The sequence below is a fragment of the Suricata suricatta genome, chromosome 3, assembly GCF_006229205.1.
Source record: "Suricata suricatta isolate VVHF042 chromosome 3, meerkat_22Aug2017_6uvM2_HiC, whole genome shotgun sequence".
In the NCBI taxonomy this organism is placed as follows: Eukaryota; Metazoa; Chordata; class Mammalia; order Carnivora; family Herpestidae; genus Suricata; species Suricata suricatta.
The window spans coordinates 62,206,872-62,226,843 of record NC_043702.1 but is presented as its reverse complement, the minus strand read 5'-3'; positions in this window follow the sequence as shown (position 1 = coordinate 62,226,843).

Sequence of the window (19,972 nt, the reverse complement as noted above, 5' to 3'; positions counted from 1 at the left end):
CCAACCAGTCTCTGCATGGTGAGTGCAGGGTCCCACTCAAGGCTCCATCTCCCAAACCATGAGATCATGCCCTGAGCTGAAATCAAGTCTGACACCCAACAGTGTGAGCCACCCAGGTACCCCATATATATATTGTAAACAAGAAAGCATGGTTGCATCTCCATCTAATATAATTACAAATGTGGCCTGCTTGGGTCTGTATGAAAGACCTAGGAAATTTTATAGGTCATTTTCTGACTTTGTAGTTGCATTAAAAAAATTTTTTTATGTTCATATTTTGAGAGACAGCAAGAGCTGAGGAGGGACAGAGAGAGAGACACACACAGAATCCTCAGCAGGCTCCAGGCTCTGGGCTAACAGCCCAGCTCCTGATGTGGAGCTCAAACTCATGAACCATGAGATCATTACCTGAGCGGAAGGTGGATGCTTAACTGACTTAGCCACCCAAGCACCCTCCTCCTTTTTAATGTTTATTAATTAATTATGAGAGAAGGCATGAGCTCACATTCCCCAGGTGTGAGGGGGTGGGTCAGAGAGAATCCCTAGCAGGCTCTGTGCTGTCAGCACTGAGCTCTATGCAGGGCTTGATCCCAGCCGATCTGGAGATCATAATCTGAGCCAAGATCAAGAGTCTGATGCTTTTAATGACTGAGTCACTCAGGCACCCCTGCAGTTGCATTGTTAAATATGTTTTTTGCCAGCATATTATAGTAAAGGAATAGTGTGGTTCCCATAATTACAACATGATGAGATTTTCATTGCTTTAATTAACCTGCCTTTTTCTTTCTCAATTCCACAATTAATTTGGCTAAATTGGTTTGCCAACAAAAAATTTTAACTATACTAGCTGCATATTGCTTTTGCTGTGGACTGTTTGGTACTTCTATTGGGTTTCACATGAGAAAAATCTTAAAATCTAGATTCTATATTCTGTGACAAAAATCACCACTTTGTCCTTGAAGGCATTGTCTCAGAAATGATTTTTTAAAAGATAGTACTGTTGGTTTCATTTCTTGGAAGAGAAAAACATCAGTCAGAGTAGTAGTAAAATAGTAATTTAGTGTGTTTGGCATTATGAGACTCAAGGATTTAGCAGTAAAATAAAATCTTTACTGACGAAAAAGTTGGCATGTTTTGTTAAGAGGAAGAGAGTTGAATTGCTATCTTTGACTGCAAATCTGGCAACACCAGAAATAGTTACAAAGAAATAAGAGTTTTCCTAAAGCTTTTTATTTGAATCAGTTATTGTAATTGCATCAATAACAGAATTCTTAATTTTTACAAGCACAGAAGTGTGCATAGGCTTTTTAATCCTATAATATTTTCCAGATATTTAAGACATATGCTTTATGACACAAAGTGTCAAAAGTTCAAAAATAACAGAAGTAAAACCAATCAATTACCAAGTAGCAATTAGTACAAGTTTATTGTTCACACAGCAAAAAGTTTGCAAACTGGGAGCCCTCCAACCAAAATATGGAATGAGATATAGGAGTGTATTGTTGTAAAGCAGTTCATACAGTGAGAAAGCCATGGCTGTTTATTCCTGACAGTGATGGGTTATAATATTAGAATTATCTTAACCAATAGGGAATTGCTCAGTGTTTACCTTGATAAGTAGTTTAAAATTTGCTTATGATTTCCAGAGGCAGAAGGAAGAAATGATCCAGGTCAAGTTCATCTTGAGACATAAGCTAAATAAAGCTTTGCTTATGTGGCTGAACTGGTTTTGTCTGCCCAGGAAATCTTCAAAATTTATCTGTTTTTTTGATTATGACAAATCCCACTTTTGGTTATTCGCCCAGCAAACTAAGACTTTGACTAAGCAGTTTGCATTATTCTTGGTTACTACCGTTGACATTGTCAGACTGAAGAATCACATGTTCAGTGTTTGCATTCATCAGGCCGGAGGGATTCATCATTTGTGTGGTTATTGTTGATTTGATCTAGTTGTCTGATTCCAGTGAACACCATTTGGCATCTGATTGGCTGACAACCGGCATTTAAGACCCTCAAGATAATGCAATGCACTGGATAGGTCTATATGGTGACTATAAGAAGAAAAATAGCCAAGGATTGAAAAATTCACTGGAGAACAGCTTCTCATGAGCCAAGATTTAACCAATTAAGTGTTTCAAATGGGTTACAGTTTTAAGTTATTTACATAGGCACAACATGGCGTGTTAGCAAACATCCTCATGCTTACTTAGGACAGGATGAATACTGAGGATGCTTAATTTTAGGAGATGGTGTTGTGGGTGAGCTTCCACCTAAATCAGGTGGAATATAGGAGATGAGCAATCAGCTAATTTAATGAGAGGTGTTTTTATGGAAACAAAAGAGAAACACAGCTTAATCATTTGAACAGTTTCTAAGTTTCTGAGTTTGGGAACCAGCCAGTTGAGAAGATTTCTATATGTGGGATTCTAAAGCATCCTCAGATGCAGTGAGAGCGAGCAGGGACAATCTGACAGATTTTGCTGGTTTGCACTGCGAATGTGTCTGGTGATCTTTTTGAGTGTCCACGTAGCATCAGGCACAAAGATGGTCCACACATCAGCTGGCATGGTAATTCCTCAGAAGTTTATATCGAGTTGCCCAGCTTTAGCTTGCATGGCTTCAAGAAAAAGACAGTTTTAGTTTCATAGTGATTCTAAATCATAAGAATGGGAGAAAACTGGAAATGTTAGTTCGAAAAATTCTAGTCAAATATTAGAGGAAACTAAGAGAATTCAGGATCCAGTCCAGTTTATGGGCGGAAAACAAAACCTCAAAAACATTAGCAGCACTAGAATCTGAAACCAACAAAAATGTATTACTGAAATATAATTTTTCTCTCTGTAATCATCCCAATTTCCTTCAAAGATAGTCACAGTAAGACTAATTTGTTTGCAAATTAATTCTGATTTCAATAAACTTGGCCTGGCTATTTAGAAAAGTGTGGCAAGAATAGTGGTTGGCCATATAGTTCCTTTATTTTTTAAGTATATTTATTTATTTTGAGAGGTAGGGTAGGAGCAGAGAGCAAGGGAGAGAGAGTATCCCAAGCAGGCTCCACACTCAGTGCACAGTCTGCCGTGGGGCTCAACCTCATGTCCATGAGATGTGAGACCATGATCTGAGCTGAAATCAAGAGTCAGATGCTTAACAGACTGAGCCACCAGATGCCCCTAGCATATAGTTCTTTTAAATGTGCGTTGCTGGAACTTTTCATAGGTATCAGATTAGACTTTCAAAAGCCTTCTGAGGCTAGGAAGCCAGGACAAGGATTTGTCCAATTGTGTCCTGTCACAAGAACAGATTCATAGTGAACTTATGCAAATGTATCTACTGTCATGAAAAATAAGGATGCTTAATAAGAGTTTCTGAATTCTGGAGGAATCAGGTAGAGAGAAAAAAATGTGTTTCAACCTTTGTTGCAAAGATACACTTAAACAAATTGCTGTAACCTATGGATACAGAGAGTAGAAAAGGGAGTCCTTTAAATCTGAGACACAAAACATTAAAGCACTAGTAATATTTCAAATGACATCATCAAAATCATAATCATCTTCATCAGTTCAGTCACTGTTGTGTAATTCATTCTTGTATTTTTTTCAATCTTTATAAATCAATTAGTTTTTAGTACAATTTTAGTGATTCTTACTAATTCAGTGTTATGATCTTAAAATTATCATAAACCTATAATTTAGAGTTCTTGTTAGTGTCTGTTCTAAGAATCTCCTTGAAGATGAAGAAGCACTTTTGCCAAATAGTTGACTATAAATGCATTCAAAGAAACAAGTAAAACAATAACTTGTGAGTGACAAAAGACCTTTAAAGAGCCATGGTTAAATTTCTGGTGAGAGTTCACACACACACACACACACACACACACACACACACACAATGTAGTTGACAAGTAAGTTTGGTTTTTCGTGTGTGAAATTTACAATATTTTATGATAATAGCTGGAATTACTTATTCAAATTACTTATTTTAATGATATGTATGCTTCATACAAATATATCTAAGAAAGTTAAACATTACTTGTTATTTGACAATGTTCTACATGCAATTTAATATATCAAGTTTAAGTAAACTAACTTTTTTATTTCATTCAGATTTTATTTAGGTTTAAATGTCAAAAGATTTTTTTAAATGTCAAAAGATTTAAAACACTTGATCAAATAGGATTATAGGTCTCTGTGAGACAACACTTTGTTATCCATTCAACCCTAAGTGAACTTAAAAGATGTCAAAGGTAAATACAAAGTTACATGGTTATATAAATAGTATGTACAACTATTGAATTTAACTCTTTTAATGGAGAAGCCTTGGTGTTTTTCTTTAAGAAAACTAGGACCTGATAAAGACAACATGAAGCAGAGGGAATTATTTTCATAAAACACAGGATCTTTGTTTCCTAGGCAGATTACATTAAAGGTAAAGAGAAATCTTTGTGTATAATTTCCTATTAAGATCAGACTGAATCTAAAACAAACATTGTCATTTTGAGAGAAAAGCAAATTATAATTTTGCACCAGTATACTTTTGATATTAAAAGTATCCCCCTTCTTTTTAAAAATTTTTAAAATGTTTTATTTATTTTTGAGAGAGAGAGAGAGAGAGACAGATAGACAGCATGAGCAGGGGAGGATCAGAGAGAGAGAGGGAGACACAGAATCTGAAGACAGGCTCCAGGCTATGAGTTCGCCATCAGCACAGAGCCTGATGCAAGGCTCGAACCCACCAACTGCGAGATCATGACCTGAGCCAAAGCCGGATTGAACAGTCCAGGTGCCCCTTTTTTTAACTTAAATGTATACCTTGACTACATGTTAAATTCCTTTCTGAAAATTTCTTTTTCACAAACCTCCTACAATTTTCTGTATCCATTCAGCTGTTGCCCTATCTTTTTCTTTCATATTCTGGAACAATTATATTACTTTAGGGCAAAATTACTTTCTTTTTTCCTTTACAAAAAAAACAAAAACATTCCATGTCCTTCATATCTTTCCTTCCCTCCCACCCAAATTCTATTTTCCTTACCCACTTGTCATATACAGTCATTTTCTTTCTTCCTTATGATTTCTAGTGGTTTTAATTGCATATATTAATTAAAATTCTTAACTCTCAGGATCCTTAATGCTAAGTGAAAACTAAGAAGTAAGCAATTGTGTACTGACAAATTTTATAATTACATCTCATAATTTCTAAAACTATATTCTTCCTTACAATAAATTTTTCAGTGTGGCACAAAACATGTTTATTGATAGAACCAAATATCTGTTGTCTCCCTAAAAATTAAAAAGTCAAAAGATATACTTATGTTTATTATTTAGTGTTTTTCTTACTTGGAAATTATTTAGGTATTCAATGAATATTCATTATTTAGTTTAACTTAGTAGAAACTTTAATTTTATTTGAATTTATTTAAATTGCTTAGTTTTAACAGTTATGCTTGGGTTAGACATTGAGCAACTGTTATATTAAGTAATTTTTCTTATTGACCAATTTTGAAGACCTAGAGATTGCCTGAGCTTACTTGATTAGTAAAGCTAGGTAGTAAAATTTGTATCTTTGCATTGCATTTAATATTTACAACTCTCAAGACTTTCCTGTTTTTATTAAACCATAAACTTAAACTAGCTTTTATTTATCAGAGATTATCCCAGATCATTTTTTAAAGTTTTATTTATTTTTTGAGGAAGAGAGAGAAAGACAGTGTGAGCAGGGGAGGGACAGAGAGAGAAAGGGAGAGACAGAATCTGAAAACAGGCTCTAGACTCTGAGCTAGCCGTCAGCACAGAGCCTGACGCAGGGCTCAGACCCAGAACAGTGAGATCATGACCTGAGCTGAATTGGACACTCAACCGACTGAACCACCCAGGTGCCCCAATCCCAGATCATTTAAACTTGAAAAATGTTTGGGTTAGTTTCTATATTTCTGGGAGTTTTAGGAGCACTTAATTTATATAAGTGCTTACTTTTCTTCAAGCCAATTAAATTTATCTCCTTACAAATTAATTTTGGCAATATCCACAAGTAGAAAAATATCACATATTTACAACATACATCAGGTGGACTAAGTTACAGTTACCTGCTCAGATGGCCAAAGAGATTTTACTAAAGATTTTTTATTTGCATGCTGCAAGAACCCTTTTAGAGCTATTTTCAGATAATTTTGTCTATTAGAAGCTTTTAAACACCAATCAAACAATGTACTCCATTGTCTCTAAGAAGTTTGGAATCCTCTCTTTTGAGGATGCCACTAAAGGTGCACTTCTCTAAGGTAAAATTTTCCAACATGGCCACTACAGTTCCAAAAGCTCATACGTTTTCTAAAAACACACAAGATTCTGGGACATAATAGACCCGTTGAACCCATCTTTGTCTTTAGATTCTGTAAGGCATCTTAACTACGAGGGGTCTTGTTTTCTAATAATTTTTCCAAACCACCAGAGAATCATGTATTTTTCCTCCTTTTGAAGAGAATAGGACAAAGAAGCTTTATTAAACAAAATATGGATGTGTGCAATAAAGTCAGAAAGCTCAGAATGCAAAGAGAGCAGCACTTGGATCCAAGAGGGACTTATTCTCAAAACCAGGGTTGGTGAGAAAGCAGTGAGGTCAGCACACTTTGTAGGTACCAGCACCTGTTTGCTCACAGGCCTTGGAGTCATTGGGCATCTTCTTTGGATCCTACTTCTGATGCCATGACATGTCAAAGTTTAGAAATAATAGAAGTAAAACCAGTGAGCCACCAAAGTAGTAATTTGTACAAGTTTATTGTGCACACACCAAAGAGATAGTTTACAAACTGGCAGCCCCACAAACCAAAATGTAGAACGAGGGTCAGGGGAATATTGTTATAGAGCAATTTATATAGTGAGAAAGCAGCGACTGCTTATTCTTCACATTGATTGGTTATAATATTGCAATTTTCTTAAATGACAGGGAATTGGTCAGTGGTTACTGCATATCAACCTTGAGAAGCAGTTTAAAGTTTGCTTATGATTTCCAGAGGTATAAGCAAGAAATGACCCAGGTCAAGCTAGTCTTGTGAAATAAGCTAAATTAAGCTTTGCTTATATGACTACCTGGTTTTGTCTGATCAAGGAATTGTCAAGGTTGATCTCCATTTGTTTTTATTTTTAACAGGAGTAAGAGAGAAAATATTGTTTTATCAGGACATCTCAAAACTCTGCATTAAAAGATGGAAGAAATTATGTTTTTCCTTCCTCCAGCAAATAACAGCAAAAGAACAGTTTGGGTGGAAAAATACGTGAACCAAGTGAGAATGCATGACTAGCTTGAAACCTGGAGATACCTTAGTTAAATTCACTCACCTGACCTACTAGTAGAATAGTTTAAGTAAAATCTTAAGGATGGTGGGAAAGGAGTAGGGGGAGGGAGCAGGAGAGAAAAAGAGAAACAGAGACAGAGAGAGAGAGAGAAAGAGAAAGAAAGTGTGTGTGTGTGTGTGTGTGTGTGTGTGTGTGTGTGTGTGTGTATAAGAGAGTCCAAAAGACAGGTGCAGAAACAAGCTCAGAAGGAAGAATTTGAGTTCTAAGCAGAGGAAGATATTTGTAATCTTTCAAGTTTATGGTTTGACACTACCAATGGCTTTTGTTGCTTTGGAAACATCATTTCACCTTTTTACATCTGAATTTTTCTGGGAAAAACATCAACTTAATGTCACAGTAGCCTCACAGGAACAATTTAATAGTTCCTGTTAAAAGCCTGTAAGAACTCTGAGGACCGAAGATGCAATTTTGCAAAGGCATTTGCAGCCTCTGTCAATATTAATTTAACAGATTGAGAACTTGATTGTTTTATTACCAAATCATCAGTTTTACAGAGTAGAAGGCAAGAACACTTCTTTAGAAATTGTTAAAATGCTAGTTAAATAATGACCAGAAAATTGCAAGTTGACCTTCTTCATTGGCATTTCTAAAATATGGCTTCAATATGCCCCATTGTAGTTGCTTACTCTAAATGATAGCTAATCAGAAAAAAGTCCCATGTTGTGCCATTGATGGCATCTTTAGAGAAAATTCCCTTTCTCTATATTTGTTTTATGAGTTGTGGCATCTTCTCTTGATTTGACCAAATCTGGAAAATGTGGCTAAATTCATCATGGGAGTTACTGCAAGCATTTGAATTCTGTTCCACACTAGGACCTCAGACGGAACTTAGGAGGGGGAAATATTTCCAGTTTGTGCTTGTTATAAAAGCAAAAGTGTCCCCAGCTTTATTTTTGTGAGCATCACTAATTCTTTAATACATTGTTGGTACATGGATCTTAGAATGAATATTTCTGACAATACCTTGATTAATGTTATTGGAATTTTGAATTCACTTGCTGATTCCAACTTATTCCTGGGGTAAGAGTAGAAAAATCTTGCAAAGAATGATTCATAAGAAGATGGATCCCAGTGAGGTAATTATAGGCTCTTTAATAATAGTTGATTGTTTGAACCACAATTCTTTACTAATGGTAGATCTATCATACTATCTGGAATAGTGAAAATATTAGTTATAAATTCCTAAGGTAGAATATAATAGGACATCCTTTAAAGTGACATATAATGGGGTGCCTGGGTGGCTCAGTGGGTTTGGTATCTGACTTCAGCTCAGGTCAGGTTTTCACAGTCAATGGGTTCAAGCCCCGCAAAGGGTTCTGTGCTGAGAGATGGGAGTCTGGAGCCTGCTTCGGATTCTACATCTCACTGTCTCTGCCCCTCCCCAACTGTGCTCTCTCTCTTAATAACAAATAAATAAACTTAAAAAATTTATTTTAAAAAGGAGCCATTGAGGTACTTTATGATATATTTTAATAAATTAAAATGCAGTGATTATAAAATTGTTGTCCTTTTAAATAACTTTATAAGATATTATATCATAGAAGTAAATGAAATGGGCTTTGAATTAACAACAGTAGAAAGCATCATAAAGTGGATATTTAGACTTTTTCTGATAATGTATCTATCATGTATAAATGAAAGCAAATACAATGATTATAAACTCAAAATTCAACATATTTACATTAATTTTACTTTCAGTTATAATTTCTTTTAAAGTTTATTTTAAAGTAAAATTAATACATAAGGCAGCCAATAACTGTTTCTAGTTTTCAAATTTCAAGTTTTGTTTTTCCACATAAGCTTTTAAATATACTAAAAATAATTTCTTGATTTTGCCTTGAAGTTCAAACTTTTAAGCAATAAGTTAAAATAACACCAATACCTTTTGTTCACAAAACAAAATCAATGTTTTAAACATTTATGAAATAGTTTATAGATGCCTCTTAGTTGTAATATAAACATAAGCTTGATTAAATCTTTTCCAAATTTGGAATATTTTGCTCCTAAAGACAGGTCTCCAAAATATTAATTCACTCATCTACAGCAGCAAAAGAAAGTCAGTAAGGTTGAGCAACTAGTGTGGTACTCTTGCAATAATTACATACCTTGGATTTTACCTTGAAGTACTTGCTTATTTGTTATAATTTAGCCTTCAAAGTAGTGTTGAGTTTGAGATGACTACATAAATGAATTACATATGACGTTTATGGCAAGGCTCTAAGTCTCATTTCCTCTCTAAACTCTTGAAGTCTTAAATCCTTTGAAGTTTTAAGAGTCCTAGTAAAATAAACTTGTCTTCTATCACTTGTACATTCCTTTTTTCTTATAATAGAGGCAAAAGACAGTGGATTCTAGATGGTTCATTCACTCATTCAAGGAACATTTACTAAAAAATCTCTTTTATGTTAGTGAACAAGCTGGTGAAAACGTCAAATTTAGTAGTAGAGATATATACTGAACAACACATTTCACCCATCTATCCACAGATGCAATTATGAGAAACACTGCAAAGAAAAGAACAGGAGGTGAGTGCATATAAGGGAATGCGTTAGCATCAAGGGGTCAAGGGATCTCCAGGACAAAGTTAGTTAAAGGGAAAGGGAACATTCCAGGAAAAGCAACCTGAACATTCCAGGGATATATTCATTAAGATATTTCCTGAGCAAAAATGGACATAACTGTAGCACCATAAATGTAATTGAATATGATGTTAATTACTGCTTTATAATATGTATTTTCAGAAATTTTGAAAGTTAGGATTTTTGACAAAACTGTTCTCTAAAACTTTTTAAATTTTTTTTCACAATCCCTCTTCCTCCCCAACCTCATGGATTAACTCAACCTTCATAAAATTATTTACAAGAAGTGAATAGATCTGATGAGCGTTCATGAGTGATTATTTGTGAAAAATGCACGGGTGTGTTTACTTCAAATGAAGATATGCAGAGTATCTACCTGCCATTCACCTGACTACTACCCAGGCTACTGCTGTTCCTGAACACCTGCAAAAAGTAAAAAACAAAAACAAAAACAAAACAAAAAACAAAAAAAAAGCTTACTGCTAAGTTTTAATATGTTAGATTCTTTAAAGCTTCCAATAGCTGATGTATTTTATGTGATAATGTAAAAATATAGTAGTTTGGCTTTATAAACTCTTCATAGTAAAATGTGATCTCCAACCTACATTTCCAGCATGTCACTCACTGCTTCCCATCACAAACTCTATGCTTTGGCCAATGTTGTTAAATTACTTTTCCCCTAATGGCACCCTAAGTTATCTTACTTCCAAGAAATCCCCCCCCATCTAAAATGCCGCCTCCCAATTTCTCTTCTTCAAAAGCCTACTCCATCTTTCTAATATTGTCACTGGCCACCTCACTCCAGAGTACTTTTTTTTTTTAAATCTGAATTCCAAATTTTAGAAATCATACAGACGGTCTAATAACATTTTATATTCCTGGATGCCCTTCTGGTTGGTAACCCCAAAACTGGATTGTCTTCTTTATGTTAAAATTTCAAGTACATTTTGTTTTCATTATTTTGTACATAGATTCCATTTCCATAACTGTCCTATATTCTAGGGTAGTTTTTCTTTAAATGCTTGAGGTCAAGGTGCTTTTCCCATATTCAGTGCTTAATAAATGCATGCTGCTGGGTTGATGAAAAAGAGCAGAGTGATCAATAACTACCAGGCAAAAGAACTACTGAATCATCATCACCATCACCATCAGGAACTTTCTGGCTCCCTGGATTAATATGCAGTGGGTACAATTCCATAACAGATTAATTGCTAGCAATCATGAAGAAGTTAAAAATATTCTCAGAATTTAGAAGCTATACTTGAATAATAATGAAGTTTCTTAGTTTTGTGCCAAGCCCATAGATTGAGTGTCTGCTATTGTTAAGCTGGCCTTATTTATTTTAATGGTAATCATTTCCTAAGATGGTGTAGAACATTGAATTTGAATGGATATAAGTCTAGCCTAGAATCCATATCCTAGTTTTAGTTATAAGTAGTTCAGTATTAGGTATTGTATGTGTCAACTGTGAAGATAAGCACTAGCTTGTTTTAGGGTCTCAAATTATCTCAAATTTAAAGGTCTACTTTTTTCTTTTTTCACTATGATTGCTTTTCATACAAATGCAAATTATAGACTATCTATTTTAGGACTATACAGACACCTCTTTTCTTTTAAACTGTTGATAAAGAAAAATATAGAGGGGCGGTCACATGGCTTAATTGGTTAAGTGTCTGACTTCTGCTCAGGTCACGATTTCACAGTTCATGAATTAAAGCCCGACTCTGTGATGACAGTTCAAAGCCTGGAACCTGCTTTCTATTCTGTGACTCCCTCTCTCTCTGCTCCTCCCCTTCTCACACTCTGTCTCTCTCTCAAAAAATAAATAAATGTTAAAAAGATATTTAAAAAACAGAGAAAGAAAATGGGTTATCAGAAAGAGATAGGTTACTTCAATTTCCATTGATAACTGGATAGTTTATTAAATTAAGGTATATTTACTCAATGTAAAATTGTTACTTGTAAATATTAATTTACTAACAATACATTTATAAAATGTTACTATTTAACATAATACATAGGCATAAAAAGAGCATATTTTTCTCTATATACTGATATAAAGAGATCTCCAAATATCTGAAGTGAATAAGCAAGAGAAACATATGTGTAAGATATGCTGCCATATAAATATAAAAAAAAGGAATATGGGTAAATCTACACATATGAAAAAGCTTTATTGGGAAGAGCATACGATAGGTTGATCATGCTGATCATTCTGAGGAGAGAGGAGAGTTTAAAATGAAGACATGAAAGGGAAGCTTTTTACTGAATATACTTTGTATTTTCTAAATGTTGAACCATGAGACTGTCTTAACTACTAAAAAATAATAATATTCAGAATCTAGTTTAAGTAATTTACTGTGTGTGATAATCATGGAAATGCAGAATATTTGTTATAGTGTTATTTTAATAATAATACATTCAAAACAAATGACAAAGTACTTAATGATTATGATCATTTATTAAAAATAGTGAGGAAATATATGGAAAATAAAAATAAGTGCAACAGATTAAGAATCTACTTGATTTTATATAGGCCAAAAATATTTTGGCATATTTGTTTTTTTAATTTGGAGAATTGTCCAATGTTAGCAAATAATTATTCCTGAATGTTAGGTTTTCCTTTTTCAACTCTTCTGTGCTTTCTAAATTTTCTTCATAAATTACATGTTGAGGAAAAGTTATCTGGAAAGAAGGGAACAATGAATTACATGAAAAACATAAAGACAACCAATAAGGTGGACTTGAATATTAATAAAATGAACATTTTTAAGTGTATTTATTTTGAGAGAGAGAAAGAGAGCACGAGTAGGGAAGTTGCAGAGAGAGCAGGAGAGAGAGTATCCCAGCAGGCTCTGGTAGTCAACACAGAGCCCAGTGTGGGGCTCAGTCTGAACTGTGAGATCATGACCTGAACAGAAATCAAGAGTTGGATGCCTAACCAACTGAGCCACCCAGGTGCCCCCAAAATGAAAATTTTATATTTATTATCTTTACTCACGCAAAATGAATTTCTTATTGAGAACCCATCATTGTACAGCAAAAAGATAGAGCGCTAAACACAAAAGACAAAGTCCCTTCCATGGCTGAGCTAACATTTTGACAATACAGAGATATAAAAATGAACGTAAGATATGATAGGAAATGATGGGTACCGTGAAGACAAATGAAGCAAGATAGAGGGAAAGTTGTTAAATCAATGACATGCTTTTAATTAAAAGTGCACTTGGAAATAGATGCTAAGACAGCAAGAATCCTGTTCTCATTCCAAATATTAGGTGAAAAGGTTTTAGTATATCACCTATTAAATATGATGTTTGCTACATGTAATTCTCTAGAAGTGTTTTTATTGGTTCTAGGGTATCCATTATATTCCTAGTGTTCTATGAGTTGTTCTCATGAATAAACTTTGGATTTTGTCAAAACTTTTATATATTCATAGAGATAATCATTCTTTTCTTCTTTATTCTATCACCGTGGTAAAATCCATGAAATAATTTTCAAATGTTAAACTAAAAATATATTCCAGGAATAAACCCACTTTGGCTTATATTATATAAATTTATATAATATTTATGTATAGAGTATTATAAGTGCAAAGGAGTATTTTAAATTTTTTAAGTTTATTTATTTTAAGAGAGACAGAGATAGCATGAGTGGGGGAGGGGCAGACAGAGTTAGAGAGTGAATCTCAAGCAGGCTCTGCTCTGCCAGCACAGAGACTGATGTGGGGCTTGAACTCATGAAACCTGGAGATCAAGGCCTGAACTGAAACCAAGAGTCAGATGCTTAAGCCACTGAGCCACCCAGGCATCCCACAAAGTTTAATTTTATGTTCTTAGAAATCTGTGTATGTTATTTATATAAATATATGTACTTAAAATTAATTTTTAAATATATTTATATTCAGTGAAATAAATTGAGTATAATTCCTATCATTTCTTTAAATGTTTGAAAGAATTCACGGACTATCTACAGCATATTCTGGCTAAAAATAAGTAAATAAATAATGTGGAATCTTTACAAGTCTTTAGATCTAATTACCAATTCACAGAAAATTTAGGGGATTCAAGAACAATTTAAATGACATCTAAAGAACTATTCAACCACATATAAAATAGCAGAAAATTTAAATGATAAATGATCTGGTTGTTTCATCATTATTTAAAGGTGAAAATTGAAGTCTTTCTATCACAATTTCTATTTCAAATTGTACTTTCTATTGTCTGGTACAGAAAGGAGAAATGAAAGGTAGAGTAGTTAGTTACAAATGTAAGGGTAAAAGCCATATATGAGTTTTAATTTTTTCTTTTTAATTTTTAATAAAAATCTATTTATTTAAATGCAGGTTAGTTAATATATAGTGTATTATTTGTTTCAGTAGTGGAACCCAGTGATTAATCACTTACATACAACACCCAGTGCTCATCCCAACAACTGCCCTCCTTAATGTCCATCACCCATGTGGTCCATCCCGCCACCACCATTGAGTTTCTTTTACAATAAAATTTTTTTTAATTTTTATTTATTTTTTTTTATACTTTGCTGTCAAGTTGGTTTCCAAAAAACACCAGTGCTCATCCCCACAAGTGCCCTCCTCCATGCCCATCACCTCTCTTCCCCTTTCCCCCTCCCCCTTCAGCCCTCAGTTTGTTTTCAGTACTCAAGAGTCTTTCATGATTTGCCTCCTTCGCTCTCCCTATTTTACCCCTTCCCCTCCCACAAGGTCCTCTGTTAAGTTTCTCCTGTTACACTTATGAGTAAAAACGTTTGGTATCTATCCTTCTCTGCCTGCCTGATTTTACTTAGCATGACACCCTTGAGTTCCATCCACATTGCCACGAATGGCCTGATTTCATTCTTTCTCATTGCAACGTAGTATTCCATTGTGTATATAAACCATGTCTTCTTGATCCATTCATCAGTTGATGGGATTTAGGCTCTCTCCATGATTTGGCTATTGTTGAAAGTGTCACTATGAACATTGGGGGTACCTGTGCCCCTATGCATCAGCACTTGTGTATCCCTTGGGTAAATCCCTAGCAGTGCTATTGCTGGGTCATATGGAACTGCTACTGTTAATTTTTTTAGGAACCTCCACACTGTTTTTCAGAGCTGCTGCACCAGTTGACATTCCCACCAACTGTATTGGAGGGTACCTGTTTCTCAACATCCTCGCCAGCATCTATAGTCTCCTGTTTTGTTCATTTTAGCCACTCTGACTGGCATGAGATGGTATCTCAGTGTGGTTTTGATTTGTATTTCCCTGATGATGAGTGATGCCGAGCATCGTTTCTTGTGTCTATTGGCTATGTGCATGGCTTCTTTGGAGAAGTGTCTATTCATTTCTTCTGACCATTTCTTCACTGGATTATTCGTTTTTCAGGTGTGGAGTTTGGTGAGTTCATTTTAGATTTTGGATACTAGCGCTTTATCGGATATGTCATTTGCAACTATCTTTTCCCATTCTGTCGGTTGCCTATTAGTTTTCTTGATTGTTTCCTTTGAAGTGCAGAAGCTTTTTGTCTTGATGAAGTCCCAATAGCTCATTTTTGCTCTTGATCCCCTTGCATTTGGGGATGTGTTGAGTAGGAAATTGCTATGGTTGAGGTCAAGGAGGCTGTTTCCTGCTTTCTGCTCTAGGGTTTTGATGGTTCCCTGTCTCACGTTTAGGTCCTTCATCCATTTTGAGTTTATTTTTAATTATGGTGTAAGAAAGTGGTCTAGTTCATTCTTCTACATGTTGCTGTCCAGTTCTCCCAGCACCGTCTGTTAAAGAGGTTGTCTTTTTTCCATTGGATACTCTTTCCTGCTTTGTCAAAGATTAATTGGCCGTACATTTGTGGGCCCAGCTCTGGATTCTCTATTCTATTCCATTGGTCTATGTGTCTGTTTTTGTGCCAGTACCATATTGTCTTGATGATGACAGCTTTGTAGTAGAGGCTATAGTCTGGGATTGTGGTGCCTCCCATTTTGGTTTTCTTCTTCAATATTACTTTGCTATTCAGGGTCTTCTCTGTTTCCATACAAATTTTAGGATAGTTTGTTCTAGCTTTAAGAAGAATGTTGGTGCAATTTTGATAGGGATTGCATTGAATGTGTAGAATGCTTTGGGTAATAATGACATTTTTACAATGTTTATTCTTCTCATCCATGAGCACGGAATGTTTTTCCATTTTGTGTGTCTTTTTCAATTTCCTTCATAAGTTTTCAATATACAGGTATTTTAAATCTTTTGTTAAGTTTATTCCTAGGCATTTTATGGTATTTTGTGCAATTGTGAATGGGATCAGTTTCTCAATTTCTCTTTCGGCTGCTTCATTATTGGTGTATAAAAATGCAATCAATTTCTGTACATTGATTTTTTACCCAGTGACTTTGCTGAATACATGGATCAGTTCTAGTAGGCTTCTGGTGGAATCTATCAGGTTTTCCATGTAGAGTATCATGTCGTCTGTGAAAAGTGAAAGTTTGACTTCATCTTTGCCAACTCTGATGCCTTTTATATCCTTTTCTTGTCTGATTGCTGATGCTAGGACTTCCAGCACTATGTTAAATACAGTGGTGAGAACAGACATCCTTGTTATGTTCCTGATCTCAGGGGGAAAGCTCTCAATTTTTCTCCATTGAAGATGATATTAGCTGTGGGCTTTTCATAAATAGCTTTTATGATATTTAAGTAGGTTCCTTGTATTGTGACTTTCTCAAGTGTATTTATTAAAAAAAGTGATGCTGTATTTAGTCAAAAGCTTTTTCTGCATCTATCAACAGAATCATATAATTTCTATCTTTTCCTTTGTTATCGTGATGTATCACATTGAGTGATTTGTGAATATTGGACCATCCCTGTAACCCAGGAATGAATCCCACTTCATTATGGGGGATAATTCTTTTTATATGCTGTTGAATTCAATTTGCTAGTATCTTTTTGTATATTTTGCATATGTATTCATCAGGGTTATAGGACTATAGTTCTTTTTTTTTTTTATTGGGGTCTCTGGTTTGGGAATCAAAGTAAGTCTGGCTTCATAGAATGAATCCAGAAGTTTTCTTTCTATTTCTATTTTTTTAATAAGTTTGAGAAGAATGGGTATTACCTCTGGTTTAAATGTCTGGTCAAATCCCCAGGGAAGCCATCTGCCCCTAGGCTCTTGGGAGATGTTTGATATCTGATTCAATTTCTTCACTGGTTATGGGTCTGTTCAGATTTTCTGTCTACTCCCATTTGAATTTTGGTAGTGCATGTGTGGTTAGAAATTTGTCCATTTCTTCTAGGTGTCCAGGTTTTTGGCATATAATTTTTCATAGTATTCCCTGATGATTGTGTCTCTGAGGGATTGGTTTTAATAGATCCATTTTCATTTGTGATTTTGTCTATTTGGATGCTCTCTCTTTTCTTTCTGAGAAGTCTGGCTAGAGGTTTATCAATTTTGTTTATTTTTTCAAAAAACCAATCCTTGGTTTCATTGATGTGTTCAACTGTTTTTCTGGATTCTATATTGTTTATTTCTTCCCTGATATTTGTTATTTCTCTTCTTCTTCTGTGTTTGGGGTACTCTTGCTGCTCTCCTTCTAATTCCTTTAGGTGCACTGTTAGGTTTTAAATCTGTGCTTTTTCTAGTTTTTTGAAATAGGCTCAGATTGCAGTATACTTGCCTCTTAAGACCGCCTTTGTTGCATCCCAGAGAGTTTATATTGCTGTGTTTTCATTTTCATTTGTTTCCATATTTTTTTAAAATTTCTTCTCTAATTGCCTGGGTGACCCAATTGTTGTTTAGTAGGGTGGTCTTAACCTCCATGTTTTTGGAGGTTTTCCAGACTTTTTCCTGTGATTGATTCCAAGTTTCATAGCTTTGTGATCTTAAAGTGTGCATGATATGATCTCAGTTTGTTCATATTTATGGAGGGTTGCTTTATGACTCAGTATGTAACCTATCTTGGAGAATGTGCCATGCGCACTCGAGACAAAAGTGAATTTCTTAGTCTCATGATGTAGAGTTCTAAATATATCTGTCAAATCCATCTGTTCCAATATGTCATTTAGGTTTATTGTTTCTTTAGTGATTTTCTGTCTGGTTGATATATCCATTGCTATAAGTGGAGTACTAAAGTTCCCTGCAATTAGCACATTCTTATCAATAAGATCATTTCTGTTTGTGATTAATTGTTTTATGTATTTGGGTGCTTCCAAATTCAGTGTGTAGATGTTTATAATTATTAGCTCTTCTTGATGGAAGGACCCTATAATTCTTATATAATGCCCTTCTTCATCTCTTGTTACTGCCTCTACTTTAAAGTCCAGTTTGTTTGATGTAAGTATGGCTACTCTGGCTTTCTTTTGACTTTCAGTCACATAATAGGTATTTTTCCATCCTCTTACTCTCAATCTGAAGGTGTTGTAGGTCTAAAATGAGTCTTTTGTAGACAGCAAATAGATGGATTTTTTTTATCCATTCTGCCACACTATGTCATTTGATTGGACCAGTTAGTTCATTTACATGCAGTGTTATTATTGAAAAATATATGTTTAGGAGGTGAGGGGGAAAAAAACAAAGATAATGTTACCTAAAGAAAGTATGTAGTCTGATAATTCCAGAGAGGGAGATAGAGAGCAAGGAAGGTAGCATAAAAAGAATGGATTAAGTATGAATGTTTAGGCAAACCAATGTCCCACATGCCAGTCCAGCAGAGGGGAGAAAGAAGAATGAGATGGGGGAAATATATCTGAATTGCAAGAATTGATCTAATCACAGCAATGCATCAATGTTCTTGTCCTGGGCTCTGGTTTAAAAAAAAAATAACAAAAAAACCAGCTCTCCAGAGCGAATGGGTGTGGTTTCTGGTTTGGTGTAGACAGGTTTCACCTCCACTGCCTGTTGGCAGGCCACTCTAGGAGGCCTCGACTTGGTGGTTGTGGGGAGAAGAATAGTGATGCCCCAGTCTCTTCTGTTACCAAGCGTTGCAACACATTCTTTTAGGTCTGATCTCCTTGTGCCACTGGCGGGCCAAGTTGTATTTCCTAAGCCCTGCCTCCTTCCAGATCCTAGTTCCTGCTCTTTAACGATACCACCAGAAATGTACTCCTACAGGCCAGGCGGCTTCCTAGCCAGGGATCGAGTAGGGGAGCAGTTTCTCCTTGTGCTGCCTGGGATGGGGGCATTTAACCCAAGAAAAGCACACCAGCTAAAGAGAAAGGATCTCTCTCTGCAAGCCCTGTGGTTACAGATGGGATGATAAGATCCCTCTCTGTTCTGGGCTGAGGTTTTTCTCTTCTCCAGAGACAGCTCTATGAGCATTTTCAGCCTCTCTTTCTCTTCCTCTCATCTCTCTGTAGCTACCCACGTCTCTCCACAGCTCTCTGCAGCTTTGCGTAGCTCTGCATGGAGGGAGATCCCTCCCCTTTCAGTCTTGGCTCTTGGCCTGTTTTTATCTTTCCCAGTTCGCACTCATGCACCTATGAGGCTGTCTTCTTAGTAGACTCTGTCCCTTTTCCTCCCAGACTTTAGCGAATCAGAGTATTGTGGCTTTAGTCTTCTTAGTTTGATGGATGTGGGGTGGGGGCGAAAAGTTCAGAGCTCCCTACTTCTCTGTTATCTTACCTCCCCTCGTTGAATTTTAATTTGGCCAAATCAACAGCAGGAGACATTTTGAGACATTGTGGAAACTTGAACATCAAGAAGCTATCAAAAGACTTTAAGAAATTATGATTAGTAGTATTAGATATACTAAAGCTACTATAATTTTTAAAAATTATTGTGTTTTAGAGATACATATAATTCCAAGCAAAATTACATAATTTCTGAGATAAAAAATTTTCAGGGGAAAAAAGTAAATAAAATAAAATAAAAAATAGAACAGGAATAGATAAACCAAAGAAAACTTGTTAAAATTAGATTATATATAGTGCATAGACTTATTATAACATTCTTTTTTATCCTTGTGTATATTGGAAATGTCTATCATAGAGTTCATTGTTTCACAGAAAAAAGAATAAAAAGGTATTGTTAGCTTACAAAGTACAGCTTTTGCTTCACACTTATTTCT